A 19796-nucleotide genomic window follows, 5' to 3' on the forward strand; every position below is an offset into this window, starting at 1 on the left:
TTAACAACATCAAAGAATGTTTTCATTTACACTGAAATCAATAATAGCCATTGTGGTGGAATTAATCTTGTAATACGCGGAGAATGTTTTCATGTATATTGCTCTTTCCTATTATGTCATTAACAATAATTATTCACTCCCTCATATGATTTTAACACTTGTTTTTTAGTTTGTAAACACGGCAGTTCTAACGCATCTCTAATGGATGACTGACCGTGGGAATACATACAACCGTTGCTGAGAATTCATTGGAGACATTAGTTTAGATGTTACGTTATTTCTAAAATACAACATTTCAACCAAGCAGTTGTTAGCTTTAAAAGTTAACTATTTTTTGATGTAACAAGTTACCGGCGTTCACCATAAATCGAGTTTCGGCTCTTGCATCAAAATCTGGCCATGTTTCGGTCCGCTCCACTTTACACTCTTTTTGTTTATTATTCTTAAGTCTGTAGACAATTGCACTTCGCAGTAACGTGCTCTAATTGGCAAACTGAAAACGTACTTGGCTTGAGGAATGAAAATACAAGTGGATATTGGAGAGACGGCAGTCAAGATGGTGTTTAAGTGCAAAAATTGAGCTTCGAAAAGACGCCATTGTATGCGCAAATTATCCAAAGTGTAAACCTTTTTATATCCTTAATTCAGTGGACGGCCGACTGAACTTTAGCATGAGCGAGGCCAATGGCCATTCTGTGGGAGTTGGCGAAAAACTGAAAGTGTTGCTACGTAAAACAGCAGCTGTATACATATGTTTTGACAGAACGAAACCATCTAGTTTTTTTTTTACACTTAGTAAGATTCTTTTTCCTGTTTAGATTAAAAGAGGTCGTAATACCTTCAATCAGTCATTCCTAGCATATGAGAAATTTATTTCCACACTACAATATGGTTCAAAAATATTCCTGAAAGCTTTTCGCTTGAGCGTTAACCAATCGATCAGGTTTTCAATTACACTGCAACTGTTACTGATTTTACACGAAACCCAATTGTCCTCAGGCCTAGCAACTCCGGTTTAATGTATGCGACTTTTCCAAAATTTATTCTGTACGTGGCAAATGTAAAATTTAAGTTCGACTCTTCCCTTTTTTTTACTTTCTATCTGACATCACATTTATAGGAAATGAAAGCTTGAAGGATTTCAAAAAAATAGACCGTTTTAAGAAAAGTGTTGAAAGTTTTTAGGCAGAGAGTGAAACCGTGAAATATTATCGATATATCGCGTGCAGTGAAATATCGCGTGCTGTTTACACGATGTGGATGGCAGTTTAACAAGCGATGACAGATTTAAAATGCAATGCGGTTTCTTTTGTCCTATTGAAAAAAACGAAAAAACAGCGACAGAACCAAAACACTAATTTTTTTTTCGGCTTGGTTAGGAAATATTTTTATTTTTTTTACATTAGTCGAGAAATTCAAGACTGCTTATCAAGATCTATAAATGACAAAACGGACTTTTTTCCTGCAAGGCAATTAACCTGATGTCTTATCTGTTGTCTGCCGCATTTTCCAACAGATACGATAGTTTTACAGGATTTATCAAGAAATGCGGCAACATTTTTTCGTTTTATGGTTTTTAGATTTTACCCAGTTTCTCGGCGCAATATGCATGACAAAATAATCAAGAAAATTGGTGCCTCGTGACTTTACTCCCGGTCTATCGTTGCAGTGTTGGGCTCCATCCACGACGACCGCATCTTTAATATTGCTAGCATGTTGTTGGCCAATTTCGGAAGAATAACATACTCCGCCTTTATCTTACATTGCGCGGCGTTTTGCATTCTTTCCCTTCGAAAATGCGCCTGTTAATCAGGGCGATTAGCAATGCAAAAAAAGTCTATCTAGTCTTTGACTGAGTCGCTTCTCTCGGCTGGCCAGATGGTAGTAAAAACGAAAGACCAATGTCACGGAATCTATGAGTTGTCGACATGCAACGAACTTTCTTGAAGGTTTTGGTGATGCTAGGATGTCGTCGTGAGTAGAACAAAGCGTGTTAGCGCTTTTCATGCGTCTTTCGTGATGCCAAACGTGTGATGTCGCGACATCACGTTGCCGAATGTCATTGTCAATCGTTTAGGCGCCCGGGTAAAAATGCTCTCCGCTATAAAGAACGGAGCGCATTGCGTAATGCTCTGCTAAAGAAGAAAAACACAAGTTCGCCAATGATGTCGCTTCATCACTGAACAACCAACTTTTTCACCAGCTAGTACTTGCTCGGTTTGCATTTTTGTGTCCCGGTTTAAAGCCGGAAGTTGTGTGAAGGATTCATCGTTCAGCCCTCCACGCGCTCTCCATGAAGTCGATTTTCTTCCACAATGACACTTGAAGTTGCACCTTGAATCGAAGGCGTTGAAGTTTGTCAGATGGTGCTTTTTCATGTTGAATTTTGAAGCAGATGGAGAATGACTGAATGACAATGCCAGAATATCATTTACACTATCACCGTGAAGAAATATGCGCTCTATCACCACAACCGAGAAAGCATGTTTCCTCAGTTCTGGCTGGTTCATTCACACGTGCAGCCCGAATTTTGTTTCAGCCCTTCCCCTGACGTATGTATGTATTGCTCCATTGATAGTACAATGAGTGGGTATAATTTAGGAAGATTCCAAAAACTATTTCACTTTAAGTCGGTAAACATCAAACAAGTTGATCACTCCAATTTTGTTTTCTTTTAGGCGTGGGAAAAGAACTAAAAATGACTACGTGATGGAGCATAGAATCATTAACAGACAAATCATCTTTAAAGAATGCTGTCATCGGCAAACAGAACGACTCGCCAAAACAACAGGAAATACCTCCTTGTGGCTAAATCCTCCAAATTGTTTTCACAGGAAATGTTGATTATTAAGAATAATGAGGAAACATACGAGATAGCTTAGAAAGTCGAGTGAACACGTAGCGGAGATCAGATTCTACGAGAGTCCTTTTGTATTCTGGTTTTGAAGTACGATAAAAAAGTGAACATACTAAACCAGAGTAAATATATTTAAGTGAGATGTTTTGTAATCTTTTCTGGTGGGAGTGCCGGAGCTTTCTGATCATGGCATGATAACATGCCCCATTTATCACAGATGAATTGCACCCACAAAATCCAGAGACCACTGCTTCAATTGTCTGCTAAAAGCTTGAAGAAGTAATCGATGGATAAGCTGAAAGATGAGTTCCTAATGCTTTCGGTACGGCAAATTCGGAATATTCTAACGTTTACAATCCTGTACTTACGAAGAATTAGGCTGTTTATTTTTCCGAGCTGGGGTGTTAGGTTTCTTTCCTGCACCTTCAATAGTTTTTCTGTTTTCAAATGAGCAGTTTTGCTGTAATAGAATGGTTTATCGCTGCCCTGAAATGGCTTCCACCCTCACTGTTGGTCAGATGACCAATGACTTTACAATTTATCGATTTAACGTATAAACTGTGATCTGTTTTGCCATGAAAAAGAAACCTCGATCTGCTGATTTCAACGGCTTTATACCGCCCAGGAGGAAGGCGTTCAATTTAGCGCCTGATCTTTTCATCGACTTCTAAGATGAATTCTAAAAAGTTGACCTTCTGGCGCCATTGATCTATGATCAAAAAGCCACTTCTGTAGTAATCTAGTTCACCAAAAACTCGTTTTTTGCCCCACCATTGTTACATATTTGCTGATAGCTTAGATCGTAGATTGAGAGTTAAGAATCTTGGGAGGATTCCTGATAACAGCTTTGCTATGTACTGAACAGTTGTGCTGGCTAAAGTCATGCCATGTTTGAATTTTTGCTATAGGAAACGTACACCCTTTAGAAGAATTTTTGAATAGTTTTAAGTTTTCCCCGATGCAAATTCGCATTTCCTTTCATAACGAAAAACGGTATGTCAAACTTTGCGACAAAATTCTGCCCTCAATGATTCAATTTTCATGTTCTTTTATGTCAAAGATGAATGTAAAAAATGTTTAAAATCCACCATTCTGATCTAACTTCATCTTCTAAACTTTAAACATATACTACAAGATTTTGGATGCATATCTATTTGGACGCGTAGAAGTGTTAATTGATCGCGAAAAACTGCGGCAAGAAAACGAAGTGACCTAAGAGGATTGCCTGGAAAAAGACCGAGAACTCCGCTAGGAATAATGAAAGAATAACGCAGACTGTTTTTTTTCCAAGCCTCTCGGAGCAATTTCGCGCTTTTCAAGGGATCTATAGACGTTCTGGGTTTCAGGATGAAAGGCAAAGAGCAAACTTCAAGTTAAAGGGACCCATTCCAGTGCTTGTGTAGTGATGGGCACCTGACAATATTTGCACTGTGTCAGGGTCACGTGAAGCCAATAGGACAGTTCGCTTCTCGGCGGCGACGACATGGCGCAGTGTTAAAAGGTTTTAATTGATTGTTTGCTAAAGGTAAAATTCACTTATTGCTTCAACGTTCTTGATAAGTTCATGCGTGGTCCAAACGAGTACACTGTTCTACGCGTCTCTCGAGAGGACGTCGTCAGGCCGCGAAAATGTCGCTTAAACATCCAAGTAGCCGCAAAACAGCAAATCTGTCGAACAAAGCTCGAGCATTTTCGATTGCCTCCCTCGTGCACAAAGGTAAGCCCTTTTATACTTCAGCCGGGTCAAGATTATTCTTGCGGAGTCGGCGTAATGATGTGTTATCCGCTTTTCAGAGGGACTCGCGGACAGAAGAGACGAAAGCGATGACATAGTCTTTTCCACGGAGAGAGAGAATCGAGACACGCCGGTGCCGAGAAAAAAACTCAAAACCTTGAAACCAGAGGTGATACTAGAAGGCAAGGAACTGTGGAACTGCTTCTATCGGCTAGGCACAGAAATGATAATTACCAAGACAGGAAGGTCAGTTAAACTTTGCTATTGCACATTCGTGCGATAAGATAATTATTTACCTCAGATCTGGGAATTACGGTGAATTATACCGGCGTTTATCCCGTGCGTCTTTATTTAAGGGCTTTGGGGGTCCTCTTTACTTCAGGTTATTTAAAATTATTGTTTTGTCTAGTTGTCAACTAACGCGTTTTGCTTGTATCGACGGATTCGGCTTGCAATTGATACCTACGATAACACAAAGTGATCGCTTTGACAGGAAAATGACTTCAAATGCGGTTTATCCGTTAAAACTCTTTAACAGCATGTTTTCAAACAACGATGTGTTACTGTGGTTATGCCCTTTGTGGTTTGCCGCTTGCTCGCGAAAATCAGACGGTCTTAGCATTCTTCGTAACACTGCTTTTATTGCGCTATCAGCGATTTAATCAAGAACTGTGCAGTTTAATTTTCGAAACAAAAACAAAATAGCAAGTTTCTAAACGTTTAGTTGAAAGAAAATCTACAGTATACATGTTAATATAACTTGAGCTAATCTGCGAGTAATTGTTTTGGAAAATTTGCTTTGGAAAAAAGGCGAGAAAAGTACTGAAATGTGAGCTTTGAAAAGTGTATGGTTTGCACTACTCAACACTCCCTAATAACAACAAATTCGCACATTTTCAACAATTTGCTGCACTACCATTACATAGCAGCGGGCATACTACTACATAATACTTGATATAATATTCCTCTGCGTCGAAAGCGACAGTATTTTTAGCTCTCAAGAGTCTAGAAATGAGGGAGAAATACTGAGAATTCGAGAGATACCTAACTGAATGGGAATTAAATAAAACGCATGTAAAAAGAATGCAATCCAGCACGCTCTTTCATTTTCGCAACTTGTGTGGTTTTGGTCTAAAATTCTGATCTCCTGTCTGCCCTTGTCTCGTTCAATTTTTCCGCTTTTCCTCTAAACCAGCAGTTGAACTATTGAACACTTTTGATATCAATATTATATCACAAAGTCCAAAAACCGCTTCGGGGGGTTTCTGCCAGCGTTTTTATACTATTACCTTTTTTTATATAAACTCGCGTGACCGACTCCAGCCCGAATTTCATCCAAATTTAGAAAATGTTAACTCTTTTGTCTCTAATGATTTCCATTTACGCGTACATCTGAAATGAAGGCTTTTCTACTTCTGCGACAATTAACGGCAGCGTGGCCGGACAGGAATTCCTTCTTCAGTGCTCATTCCAAATTTCGCTTTCAAAAGTTAAATGGAATAAAGCACGAGGTGTGGAGCACATCGGGGGACAAGGGGAGAAGAAGACGAAAGTGCAAGGTGCAGGTGCGTCATTTGACCAGCGTCTTGCTTCAGACGGGGGAAACATGACCAACGTGGTGCTCCGCCAAAGTTTTTGTAGTCACTGATACACAGGTTTTTTCTCATAATATAGACGCAGTATAAAAGCCACGAAATAAAAGCTAAGCGCGCGGACATGATTTAGGTCACATTCTTTGTAGTACGACTTCAGTTATTTTAAGAACACGCTGTAACATAACCCCTTTCATGGATTAAAATTCACCGTTTCCAACTTGAAATTTCTCAAACATATTCCGCAGTGAGATGTAGGCGAATTTCCGTCGTTCATTACTGAAGAAAACCCCATTAAGGGCGGGAAACGAGGCTTTTTACGAAGTTTAACGAAATTTTTACGCATTTAGACGAGAGTTTTCACTTTTTTTTCTTATAGAAAAAATAGCGCTAAGTTATTGCTTCTCTCACAGCGTTGACGTAAAGTTATTTCGAGCCTATTCAGTCACAATTTTCGGTAAACTGAAGCAAGTGAACACAGTGATCAATAAAAACTTTCTCGGTGTGCCTTTCTCCGTAAGCACCTGCCGAGTCGGTAAGGGATAACTAAGTTAGCGTCTCCATGTATTCAGTGGGACAACACACATTTTTTTCTCCACTTTCAACATATAGAAATTTTCCGCTGGGATTCCTATCTGCAAACTACGCAATCATATTTCTTTATCTACAACTTTCTTTCCGACATTCAAGGGTCGATTTTGCGAAGTTTCTGGCTTGAACCTAAAACTGTATTAAGTTTCAACATTTCAGCCCACTTGAAACTGAAACTTAGGAAAGTAGCACGCGAAGCTGGTCACGTGATAAGTATGCGAACATTAGGGGCGAGACGTTGCGACGGGTTTATGACAAGAGTAATTTTTGTCTTTCACTTTTCGACAAACAAAACAATCGGTTATCTAGGGCTTTTGCCGCTATAGAGATCCAAAACGGATGACACATACTTTTTAAAAAGAATCTTATTTTCACATGACTGTAAAAATATCTCAAATCGATGACTTTTAGCAGCAAATAGAAGACGATTTGAGTCGGCAATCTCTTCACAGAGTTTAATACACTTTTATTCCATTCAATTAAGCCGATGTTTTAAATTTTAATAAGCTAAATGACGCGACTTTCCCTATTTTAAGGCGAATGTTCCCGACAGTACGTGTGTCATTTGTGGATCTGGACCCTGATGTCAGTTACGCTGTCTTGTTGGACATCGTTCCGTTGGACACGAAAAGACATCGGTATTCTTACTCGGACTCCGCTTGGTTTGTTGCGGGAGAAGCTGATGCTGTGCCTCCAAAAGTAACGTGCGTTCACCCTGACTCCCCATTTACAGGGCGGCAGCTGGAGGGACAAGTGCTCTCATTTGAGAAAGTCAAGTTAACGAATAACCGGGATGACAAGCGGGGAAATGTAAGTGCAAGACATCTAGTCAATATTTACTTTCAAGTTGATAACAACCCATGTAAGACTTCCTTATTTCGCGAGTCAGTTGTTTATCTGATCAAAAACTAGCCCCGCGCGGGTCCGCACTTTTCCGGCTGTTAGTCTTGAGTAGCGTTCTTTTTGTTGTGCTTATAAAAACTATAAAGCCCTTTTACATTAGTACTAATTATTTTTTAATTAACAGAACAAGAACGGCTATTAGCGCAATTAGTGATGTCCTTTTTGTAAAAACCGATAATTTAGCGTTCGGAAAAAAGCATTTAGTCGAATTGCACTCTAAAATCATCACGCACGTTTCCGTTATTATTTAAAATCGATCCGCGACCAAATTTAAAGTTTTAAAGCTGTTCTGTTTTACACGATACGGTGTCCCTATCATGTGCGCCCTCGGTCCAAGTCCTCAGTGGTTTTCCCATGAAAGGCGTACGGATTTGCAGCTTCATTGCATTAACAAAGTTTCAGCACTTTTTCGAAATTTACGAGCCATAAGTTCGGCCTCGTTCAATATAAATACCCTATTTTCGTTACGAATTTCCAAAAAGGTTTCAGAATTGGGTGAAAAAATTGCCGGAAAAACTCTTGGAAAAATTATGCCGCCTTAAGACGAGAGGAGTTCATGGTAGAAAATATTAACCCGATGTGCGGTGAAATTTGCCCCTATAGTTTTCTTCAACCTCATAAGCAACTCGCGAAAATAACGAAAAGAAATCGGCACGAAAATAAAGGCCTACAACACGTAAACTGTCTTCACCATATTTCAATTACAAAACTTTCACGCGGTTTCGTTTTATCTTCGTTTTCATCACAACTGTTCACGACTTGACTTGTTTTGAGTTGTGGCTGTGTTTGCCTGCTGTCAAGTAGTTTTGACAGTAAGGCGATCCTCTGCTTGGAGTTATTCCCGGTAAGCCATTAGCCAAGTGTGATACCCTTGGCCTTATTCCGCTGGAACAGCAAACAAAAGCGAAAATTCACCTGTTAAAATTTAGAGCAACCCAACCCACTTCAGTTCGCAACAGAATAAACAAAACTTAACGTGCACGGTTTTCAGAGGACTTCAGTTGGAATTCTTTTTGTAGAATTTTCCTCAGTACTGAAAATAATTTGTTGCAAAGTTTCTTTTGTTTTATTTATTTGTGTTTCTGAACTTAACAGAATGTAAATGATTTAGTAGTACAGAGGACTATACCTCTCTTGTTACTTGTTGACATGGAATTTGTATGCAATAGACGCTATTCTCCTCTTTCACAATGTCGAATGGAAAACCCGCAACGGGTGTTACACAGCCAAATTGATGACAAAGTCGCCATCTCGTCCAAAGATGTCGAAATTTACTATCTATAATTAAAGAAGAACAATCTACCTGCGTTATACTGGTTCCTAAAAGGTAGCATTTGGTTATTATTTAATTCATTTATTTCATCCATAGCTCCAATTTTAAACACTCTGTGATCAGTTGTTACTTGCTTCGCCTTTCGGTCACCCTGGTGGCTTTAGTTTCTTCAGTAAGACGACTGCGTTTAACTATCTTAAAAACTTTGGCCTGAATTTTTCAAGTTCGTCGTCGTTTATAATCCGTGTTAACCTTCTCCATCCTTAACCATCCTTGCAGCTGTCCTTGTTCCATTATTTTTATTACTATTTCTTTGGTGTTTTTCTGTCTTAATAAACTATTATTTTCAGGTTTCTTTCAATTTACAGGTACTCTTGTACGTGGCCCAAACAACTCAAAATACCGTAGCTGAGTTCCCCTTAAAAGTCTGCTCATTGATAATTTTCGCTACTCATGTAAAAGCTGGGTATATGCCTTTGATAATATAGTGTCATTTTTTACGGAGCCCACTCGTCCATTGAAAACCTCAGTTAAACATTGAACCCTAACCCTAACTAGATTCTAGGGTTTTGGGGGTGAATTTTCCGCGTTTTTATTGAATAAGTTCTCGTCGTCAAATTTCACGAGTTAATTTGTGAAGCTCTGTCCAGCACAGTATCTAACGCAAACTACATCATGTAGTGGTTATTTAGAATTGGTTACAATCTACCTTTTCTATCGCCAAGTTTACGATCTGGTCACGACTATGTCAAATCAAAGAGCTCCTGTGGGGCAACTCGTGAATGCAAACTGGAGCCAGAGGCCGGTGGTCGCTCAAGGGTGTCGAAAAAGTACGTTATATTGTCATCAGCAGTTTTGTTGCGCTGTTTTTTTGTTTGTTTGTTTGTTTTTGTTTTTGTTTTTTTTGCTTTTAATTTTCCATGAAATGATGCAAACCATTTGAAAAATTCTCACAAGGTACGTCTTTGCACTTACTTTTAGTGACCGTATAGTAGTGAAGTCATCAGTGACTTTAGGGAGCTTAGTCATGGCGTTTTGAGTTATTTTGGCCAGGTACAAAATTACCTTTGAATTGAAGGAAACCTGAAAATAGAAAAACATCAAAGAGATGATAATAAACCGTAAAGGAACAAGGATGGTCAAGGATGGAGAAGGTTTGCTCGAATCACAAAAGACAAACTTGAAAAATTTATGCTAAACTTCTCAAGATGCCCAAACCGTGATGTAGTTAATTTAAGCAACCCCCTAAAAAGCCGAAATGTAAACATCACGTGTATATATGGCTTTTTATTGAACTGTCTATTCAGCGTTTTATGGAATGTGATGAACGATCAAATTCTTGCCATGGTAAAGTTCCATCAGTTTCATTAAGATTAAAGGAAATAAACAAACAAATTCCTGCAAAATTCACAAACGCCTGAGCAACCATTCCTGCTATCCCCAGCTAAATAACCCAAAACATCCTCGTCACTTTAATTCCATGAGCAAGACCCAAGAAAAAGTACATCACCCTTGTGACAACATGGGCGAAAATATTCAAACTAGTATTATCTTTTAAAATTTTCAGATCATTTTAAACTCGATGCATAAATATCAACCAAGAATTCATTTGATCAAGAATCCAGAGGAGCAAAGCGATTCAACGGACTTAACGAGAGCAGAGACCTTCGTTTTTCCAGAGACGACATTCATGGCTGTCACATCATACCAGAATCACCTTGTGAGTGTTTAGCAACGGTGGCAACCGGTCAAATGAAATGAATTCCATATCACGTAAACATAATGACAAGAGAGAGACGCCTCGTCACTCTCTCGGAAAGTTCCTCCTGAGTTAATTATTTTAACTTTATTTTATAGTTACATTACTCCGCAGTGGCTGAATTGTTGCATGAATGTGTCGTGGGTGGATGTTCGTTCGGACTTATGTCCTGAATCAACATTTTTGAGGGCAATCGAATTGGCCATTGTTTTCTCCAATGCCAGGAATTTAAAGTTGATTTAACAATAACCTTATAGAATCCATCATGGAAGTAAAGTGAACTATACAAAGAAAAAACTCTCTGAGTGTCTTCACTCGACTCTCTACTCTGTTTACTATTCTACCGGGAGTGAAAAAAGTGACGTGGACTTTATACTACTACTAATAATAATAATAACAATAATAATAACTTTATTTATCCTGGTAAAGACCGGTCAGTCGATCAAGATATAGATTGACTGGTATTTCATCAGAGTCAGCTTAATTGCCAGCAATGTAAAATGTTCTTCAATATTAAAATCACAATTTAAATTTAATAAAGTAAGAGATTTTCTTTAAAATAATTTTGCAGATAACCCGCCTCAAGATTTACAGCAATCCATTTGCCAAGGGATTTAGAGATTCAATTAGGTTCTTAGGTGACACGGAAAGGTTTGTGTAAATTTCTCTCAATAAAATAACATAGGTCTAACTTCTGAAAACCATTCAATAAAACGGGTCCGAAATACGACGACAATCTCGTTCCCAGAGAACGCGATCCTTTTGGCTAGCACCAGCGGCTACTCTTTCTACGCATGCTCAGAAACCATGAACTTGAACACATGCGCACAATCAAACTGGAACTAGGAATTTTTGGTTCCTGTTTTTGATTTTGCCAAGAGCGTCGATCGAGTGCTCGATCACCACCGACCGAAAACCCGTGGGTTCTGGGTACAAGAATTGAAATACTAAAGAATGCTGTTATATTTTACTTCCACAGAGAAAGCTACCTGATGTCAAATGGCATTCAGGCGTATGAAAACGGGGACGGCGCATGTTTCCTTTCAAGTGGAGCGCTGACCCATGGCTCACGAGACTTATTTAGTGAAGGTTGGTACAGTTTCATTTGCCAGTCTCTTGAATCAGCACCAGTCCTCCTGTATTCGAGAAGCCAAACGGTTTTTCATGAGCTCTCGTGTTCAATATGCAGAAGACATTTTTAATATAATTTTATGAACCCATAAGTATCAAAAGTTAATCACAAGAAGCTGCACATTAATAAACGGATAAGCTGTCAGCGCTCAGAGCGACGCTTTACAACTCGTTAGGGGATCTTTGATCAAATATCATTGTTGACGAACGTGTTGCGCGCGGAGGTAAACAACAATCATTTGGTAAACAAGTTATGATCATCTTTTGTATAGATGTTGCCATGGCAACAGTTTACCCAAAAATCCCTAAAATGCAGGTTCTTATCAGCCTTTAAAAAATGAGCTTTGTGACTCTCATGTTTTTATCGAATAATCAAATTGTCATGACAAATCTTTCAGCAAAGTTTTAAATAATTCCCACCTGAGAGGTGAAACACAGCCTAACAACTGTTTGTTTTTCTTTGTAGAGTTTTACCAAGTATCAAGTCCACCCCAGTGGGGGCCATGGGAAGACCTCTCTTGTTGTCACACAAATGACGTCTCTATTGCGAACAGCTGTTATCCGCATTCGATCCAGTGCGCGGGCTCAAATGATATCTACCCCAGAGCGCGTGCGTGTTGGCGCTGCCCAATTTCGCATGCGGAAGAGGGGCTTATGATAAATTACTAACTCTAAACAATTGACGAAAATTTGAGTGTGAAAGCATTACAAGCGTAATGAATAAGCTTCGAGCTTCAAATTAACGCGAAAATAAGCCATTTGTCTTTATACGATAGATCTGAGATATTTCTAGTTATTTATTTAAACGTTTTGTGGGAGTTTGAACCTTTAACAATTAAAATCCTCTCTTTAGAAAAAGCAAAAGGTCAGTAGCTTGTGCCTTGCTAACTTATCTAGAAATCGTAAACTAACCGTATGTCTTCAACAAATAATTTATGAGGAATTATAATAACTTTTAACGTTTCTTTTTGACTTTTGTGATTTGTTGTTCTTTCTAAGCTTATGAGAGATACTTTTTGGTGTTCCGTAAATCTCTCACAATATTTCTATTTCGGAGGATTGAGAACTTTTTGAAAAGCGAAAACATCCGCTATCATTTGAAATAAGCGGTGAATTAAATAACAGATAAATAAATTTTCAAAATAGTAGGAAACATTGCATGCTAAATTTCTAAAAATACAGTGAAACCCCGCTCTACGGACACCCGCTTAATACGGACACCCACTTATAACGGACAGTTTTCTTTGTCCCGACAACTAAAAAGCTCATATATTTTCTTTTAAATTAGCCCGCTTAATACGGACACCCGGATAATGCGAACACTTTATCATGTCCCTTTGGTGTCCGTATTAACGGGGTTCCACTGTAATTATTTCGTATGGATTATATGAATTAAGAATGCTTAGCGCACGCTCTTTAGATAGTCTTTAAGTAACTTTTGTTTTGTTTCTTTAAAAATTTAATTTTCCTATGATGCAAAAAAACACGGCTTCTTCAGCTCCGTGGTCTAGCGACTGGATACAAAGTGTTGCCTTTAGGAGTTTCTGTGCGCGTATGATGATGTATTGAGATGTTAATGTTATTTACCGTGTGGCCGACCCGTTTAAAGGAATCTGGACGGTTTGCCATACTATATACGGACCTCTCAACCAGAGAGTAACTAAACAAACTATATTTAACGAAAAAAATAGAATTTGTCTCACATACCGGACAAATTAACAGCGGATTACAACCGCACTGTATTTAATCTACGTGATTTTTCTATGACAAATTTTAGGCTTCCAAAAAGTCTGAGCCCTTGCTTCTTGTTGATTGGTCAGTGACGTTGCTAGGTGACGTGACGTCATTACGTCACTCTCATGATGCAGTTGCCGTGACAAGCATGTTATCACCGGACGATAGCAAACGGAAGCTTTCAAACACGTATTTCTTTGAAAATTGTCGTATTTTTGTTTGTCTGTTAAGTGACAGACTTAGCTAGCTTGTAGCGAACGAAAATTACTGCAGAGAATACAAGATTGTAAAAGTTGTTTGCTGGTCTCAAGACCATTTGTAAATTAATTCGATCGATTATTATTCTAACGATCCCAAGTTGTACATATTACTTCTTATGTGTAGCTAGGAGGAGAAGTGTTCAAAGTTACAGTTCCTGAAATAAAAGTTGTGTTCTTCAAAGTGAAATGGAGTACTACTTTAATTCCGACGATGGGGTGGAGGGGGGTGGAGGGGGGTGGAGGGGGGTGGAGGGGGGGACGTGTTTACATAACACGGGGATTGGCGGCTGCCAAATGACAACGCTACTGTTTTTCAGCAAGGCGCAACTGAAATAAAACCTAATGTAATACGAAGGCTTTACACCGAAATTAAACTACAATGTCCTATTACGCAAAGCACTCACGGCTTTATTCAAAGTTTTAACCTGGTTTGTTAAATCTACAGCTCTTTTATAACAGTCAACATTTTCTACAACTTTTCTTGCAATATGTTTCCATGTAATCTTTGTACGAAATGCAGTATCCACTGTTTGCCCGTAGGCCACAGTTGCTGCCTTTATCTTGGCACGCATCTAGAAAAAAAAGAAATAACAATTTATCTATTCAAAAACCTATTTAACAAACAAAGATACAAAGACATGAGCTTCACTCACTCTCCACACAAAGACAACTCTTCTGACAGTTCAGGTCCATGTAATCCTTATGTTCAGTTTTACAGAATCCTTGAGAGGCCCAATAAGGACAATACCTGTGTTTGTCAGTGTAGCGACAACCTAAAAACAGGGTGTGATTAAATTAAAATTGATGAGGAAAATGTATTATTTCAAACTTTCAAACAGTATTTGAAACGCCCAAGTCTAATCAACAAGTCCCAGTCTAATCAAATTTGAGGTCAGATCAAATAAATTGTCATGGAAAACTTGAAAAGCAAGCGCTTCGTTTCTTCTCTTTTTTTTCTTTTTTCTTTTTTTTTTTTTTTCACTGTAGTGAAGTGGTAACGCTGGAAACCTAATCTTTCCAAATTAGTTCGACAGTCAAATCACCTTGGTATGCTCCACTAGTTTTGGCTGATCTGTAAGTAGATCATGTTGATCTTTTGTTCCTAAGGTTCCTTAAACACAACTTTCAGGCGTTTCACCAAATTCTATCCAGTTCTCCAAAGCATAAAAATTGAAAATTCAAAGCGTTCTTGACGTGAAACAGATAGTCGCAGTAGTCGTATACTCGTCCCCTAAGGCGAGGCCGCGATCCTTTTGGTCGGCATGCTCAATCGAGTCCGGCGAGTGGTCGTGATTATTGGTGCTGACAAAAAAGATCGGCCTCTGGTGACGAGAATGAGATAATCGATCTTACCTCCTGGTGAATGAATGGTAGGTTTTAATGTCGGTGGGTGGTCTGTTGGCTTGGTTCTACAGTACAGGAACCACGCCTGCTGGATGTCTTTAGCACTTAGTCCCCGTGTGTTTCCGAGGCGCGTGTCGCCATTTTTACGAGCGATAGTTGTGCGGCCATTCATGCTGAAAGTACGCGAGTCATAGTGCATTACACTGTCATAGTCATACGAAACACCAAGACTATTGATTCGACTGTCTGCATACTTGTGGAACGCATATCTAAACCCTAGCAAATTAAATCAAAATTAAATCGTCAGTGACTAGCATAAAATGCATTTAGTAGACCAAATGCCCAAAGTGCTCAAGTGCCCAAATCTAATTATTCGCACATTTTTGCCTAGTTAACAATTAGACGTCGAGCTATAGGTTTCTATCCATTGATATACGGCTAGATTACTCCGAGTCAACAATCAAAGTCAATCAAAAGCGAGAGGAAACTGTCTGAACAATTTGAGCATAATCTGCTTGAAGATCAATCATTATGGTGCCTTGTATACTAATAGCGCTCATGTTCCACGAGCGACAGGAAACTTGGCTGCGCTGGGGACTCAGCCTAATTGTTAAAAATTTCGTTGGAGTAACACAGTGGTTAAACGGCTGGGGAGTTGAACTCTGAACATGCATAGCCCATATGTTCAGTCCAGCATTTGTACTCGTGAGGGCGAGACGCCCGGACCGTCATCCTATCTAAGGACTGTAGCAATACTCCTAGTCTCCTCGCTTTTTGGACACCGGAGTTAAGCGCTGGCACTGATGAGGCACGAGATCTGGCTCCTTCTATGTCAAGGATAGGACAGTCTTTCAACCTTTTCATACTTACGGGGGTAGATATTGTTCCAGTAAATGTTGATGTAACGGTCTCGGTCGGGCCGAGACTGCTCGTGCCAGAACCCCAGAGCATGACCTGGAACGAAAAACACATCAAACAAGGTCGTTAACAACACTATGCCGATAAAATCTTTTTTACATCGCACTTTAAAACCCATACACCGTGCTTCAGAATAGCTTACCTATTTCGTGTACTACTATATGAAGGTGTTCACAGCCTCGTGCTATGGAAATCCGCTGAAACCCTCCTTGCCGTCCCACGTTCGAAAAACACCTACAACAACAGACAAGAGTCAGCTGAGATGTAGCTGGGCCGACAATTAACAGAGATTTAAAAGGTGACAAACTCTTTACTCACCCTCCCCCAGCAAAAAAAACTGATGTAAGACCGCTGGTTTGTACGCTGTACGAAGCGCAGGCACGGTACGTGTTTTACCCAGTGATCCATTGCTTGCTTGATTAAACGATGGGCGTGACCTGGAACCCGGGAACAAAGTACATTTATGGTATCATAGATATGCAATGCGTGCAAAGAGCTACAGCAATATATCTCATTGCGCGCGTTAAGTGCGTGTCAGTGACGCTCGTGTTCAGTTTTTCACGCATGCCAAAATTTACTAGCCAAGGCCGGGTAGTCTAAAAATAATATATCAATAACATTTTAACTGCCGTATCCCATAATAGTAATTAGTTGTCGTTACTTTAGCTTACTTCACCTTTATCAATGAAAGCATGGGCATTCAAAAGTGTTCATTTTGTTTTTACATCTACAGCTATCTTGAAACACAAGGTTCGACAGTCAAAACTGTTGTTGGATTCTACAGTTTATATTCTCGTATGTTTGCTTTCTAGAGACATTGCTTTAAAAATAGTTAGAAAAGACCTGTGCCTCCCGTTACATTGTTCAACCTAAGATAAACATGGAGAAGAACTGTACATAGAAAATTCTCCGTTCACTTACGAACACTCGGTTCAAGTTGATACGGGATCTCCGGTACTCCATTCCCGCCAATCCATCTCCTTGCGAGACTTGATATGGCGGCTCGTTTAGATCGCCTTGTTGGACTTGTCTGACTGTCACGCGATTTGTTTGCATTAGATGGATATAGTCCCATGTCTCGCAACTCCTTTCGAATGTCGTCGGTCATCAAAATGTCACCTTGAAATAGCTCGTATCCGTCTAGCAAGAGAGAGGCGGATTAAATTATATTCAAAAGAAATTGGTCTTTGCTCGATTATCACAATGAAATGTTTATCCCATCTTCAGTTGTTCAATATTTCAATTCTCCAAGGTGATGCTACGATCAATAACTAGCGATCGGTATTGAGAATTCATATGTTGATCTGTATGAGAGAGAAGATGGGTTACTGACCTCTACTTCTTCCGTTGTTGCCGTTCGCTTCCATAATCATTGCAAAAGCTGTTTTTGCTGTGTTGGTTTTGTCGGTTTTATCAGCTTCTGCTAGTGTAGTGTCATCACCTGTTCCAGCAATATTAACAGCAAATATAAGGCTCTAGACTGCAGAGGACCACAAAACATAGAATGAAATAGCTGACTTGTCTGTTTCTGGATCTCCTTTTTGAGAAATGTACATACCAGAGACTGGCCACTTCAAGCATAAACCAAACCAAATTGATCAGGTAAGGCAAATCCTACGAAAACTAATTCTTCCCGCAATGTTTAAGCATTAAAACCCTTCTTTTGCTCCCTTCCAGTTCAGTTCAGTTTTTATTATTGCACACTGTTTACAAAAAACAAGAAAACAACTTCCGGCCCCTTCGTTTGTAATTGATCTGGATAGAACATATCCCTTGGATTTTAGAATAACCCAGGGACAAACCCATGCGTTAACCTTGATCCCAGTCTCTCTCTTCTCAGCGACAAGGGAGGCTAAGGAGACTGAGGAATATCGAGGTTGCCCGTGTGTTCAATCGGCTATGGCGTCATGTTACCATATACAGTGGAATCCCGATTTCTGGAACCCTAATGTTTTTCGAACCTCCCGATAACTCGAACCAAAAGTCGTTTCCCTCTCCTCAGTCGAACACTGTAAGTTTATCCCCGATTTCTCGAACCATCCGATTTTTCGTTTCCCCTGGAGGTTCGAAAAATCGCAATTCCACTGTAGTAAAGAACGTGTTACTATAATGGAGTATGGCCTTTTCTTAACTGTACGAGAAATCAGTTGCTTTGTGAGCTCGGAACGTACAATTACAAGGGTTACACCAGAAGCATATCACCTATGCTTCTGGTTACACTCAACGAAGACAAACGAACAAATTTTGAAAGTTTCGATAAACTAAAGAAAAAGAAAATAGTCTAAAAGGACTAAAATGCAACAATCTCGCTTAGGGACATTTTGCTTATCGCTCCCCATGCAACTTGCAAAATATTCAGCCGCTCAGCTTATAAAGATCTTGGATAGCACACAAGCCATATTCATGAAGCTGGATAAGATAATAAATCAGTACGTCTTCTATTAAAACGAGGCCATTCACGTCATATTCAAACAGGTAACTTTATGTCCTTCATTCATCCGTCTTATCCGTGACTAAATCAATACTGAAACAATTCAGCTTACGTACCTTGATTCTGTATACTGCGCGCTTGAACAGAAAAAAACAAAACAGCAAGTATCAGATTTCCAGTCACACCTGAGTTCAACATCACGCAGAGCATAGAGAGAGGGAAAATACAGCTAACGGCCAGTTGTTGAGCTTTCCTTGCATGCAGACAAGCGCTACTAATATGTTTTTTTCTCGCGTAATTTTGTTGAAGGTGCTGACAATGTTTCCGTTTTAACCTCTACCAGACACCGAATGTGGTTGCCTCCACCCACCCCTACGTACAACCGGCAACCCACATGCCCCGCCTCATGATTCATTCACACCTTTACATTTGGGGAGACAATGTGATAAAAAGTTACCTCTTTCGATCCCACGCTAAGAAAACAGTTGTCTTTAAAGATTTCGATTCATGTTCTCAAACATTTGAAATGTTTGAGAAACTGTTCATCCGTCAATATTATACTGCTAGTTGAGCTTCAAAGGCAGTGGGGAGGACCGGAACATCCGGATGCTTGCCAGTAAAACACCCGGCCAAAGGTAAAACAACAGAAGCTAATAGACAGCAAACATTCCTTTATTCGATCAAACAGTCATGCGAACTCAAATCTTCAGAGAGCGATGAACGATTGAGATAAGCCCATTTGTGAAGATTTTTTTCATTGGTGATTCTCCCTTCTGCCAAGTCTCGGCCACTTTTTTATCTCGCTCGACTATCTGAAAACTGCACCGAGGGGAGAACTTTGCAGTCTACTGGTTTTCCCATCTCCCTCCCCTTTGAACGCCTGCCAGGCAGACTAAAATCACATTCATGCACTGGCTAAGTTATTCCATCTATTACAGGCAGACCGATACTATTACTTAATCCACTAAATTATTGTAATTTAGTTACATTACATACATACATTACATACATACATTACATACATACATTACATACATACATTACATACATACATTACATACATACATTACATACATTACATACATACATTACATACATATACATATTACATATTATATTTTAAGGTAATATCATGTACTCATATGGGATCGGGATACGGAAATAAATTGTTGTTGTTGTTGTTGTAGACGAAAAACAAACGATTACTTCCGCTTCAAGCAGCGACTGCAAATATTTCTGGTGTGCAACGAGTCTAACAAAGAAGTCTT

General features: G+C 39.4%; 2 pseudogenes across 2 annotated transcripts; one reads left to right on the forward strand and one right to left on the reverse strand.

Moving 5' to 3' along the window:
* The first annotated feature begins 470 nt into the window (after window positions 1-470).
* On the forward strand, window positions 471-14035 carry LOC145498676 (T-box protein 12-like; annotated as a pseudogene). Its single transcript, XR_014050881.1, has 7 exons — window positions 471-4574; window positions 4652-4838; window positions 7312-7585; window positions 10519-10671; window positions 11282-11361; window positions 11690-11799; window positions 12308-14035. The product of XR_014050881.1 is annotated as a T-box protein 12-like (transcript).
* A 46-nt stretch (window positions 14036-14081) lies between these two features.
* LOC145496895 (zinc metalloproteinase nas-6-like) lies at window positions 14082-19446 on the reverse strand (annotated as a pseudogene). The gene is made up of 9 exons (XR_014050616.1): window positions 18645-19446; window positions 17431-17538; window positions 17019-17237; window positions 16416-16534; window positions 16240-16331; window positions 16050-16133; window positions 15189-15455; window positions 14489-14608; window positions 14082-14407 (listed from the first exon to the last, which is right to left on the reverse strand). The product of XR_014050616.1 is annotated as a zinc metalloproteinase nas-6-like (transcript).
* Between the last annotated feature and the right edge of the window lie 350 nt (window positions 19447-19796).

The sequence above is a fragment of the Orbicella franksi genome, chromosome 9 (genome assembly GCF_964199315.1).
Source record: "Orbicella franksi chromosome 9, jaOrbFran1.1, whole genome shotgun sequence".
NCBI classification, from domain to species: domain Eukaryota; kingdom Metazoa; phylum Cnidaria; class Anthozoa; order Scleractinia; family Merulinidae; genus Orbicella; species Orbicella franksi.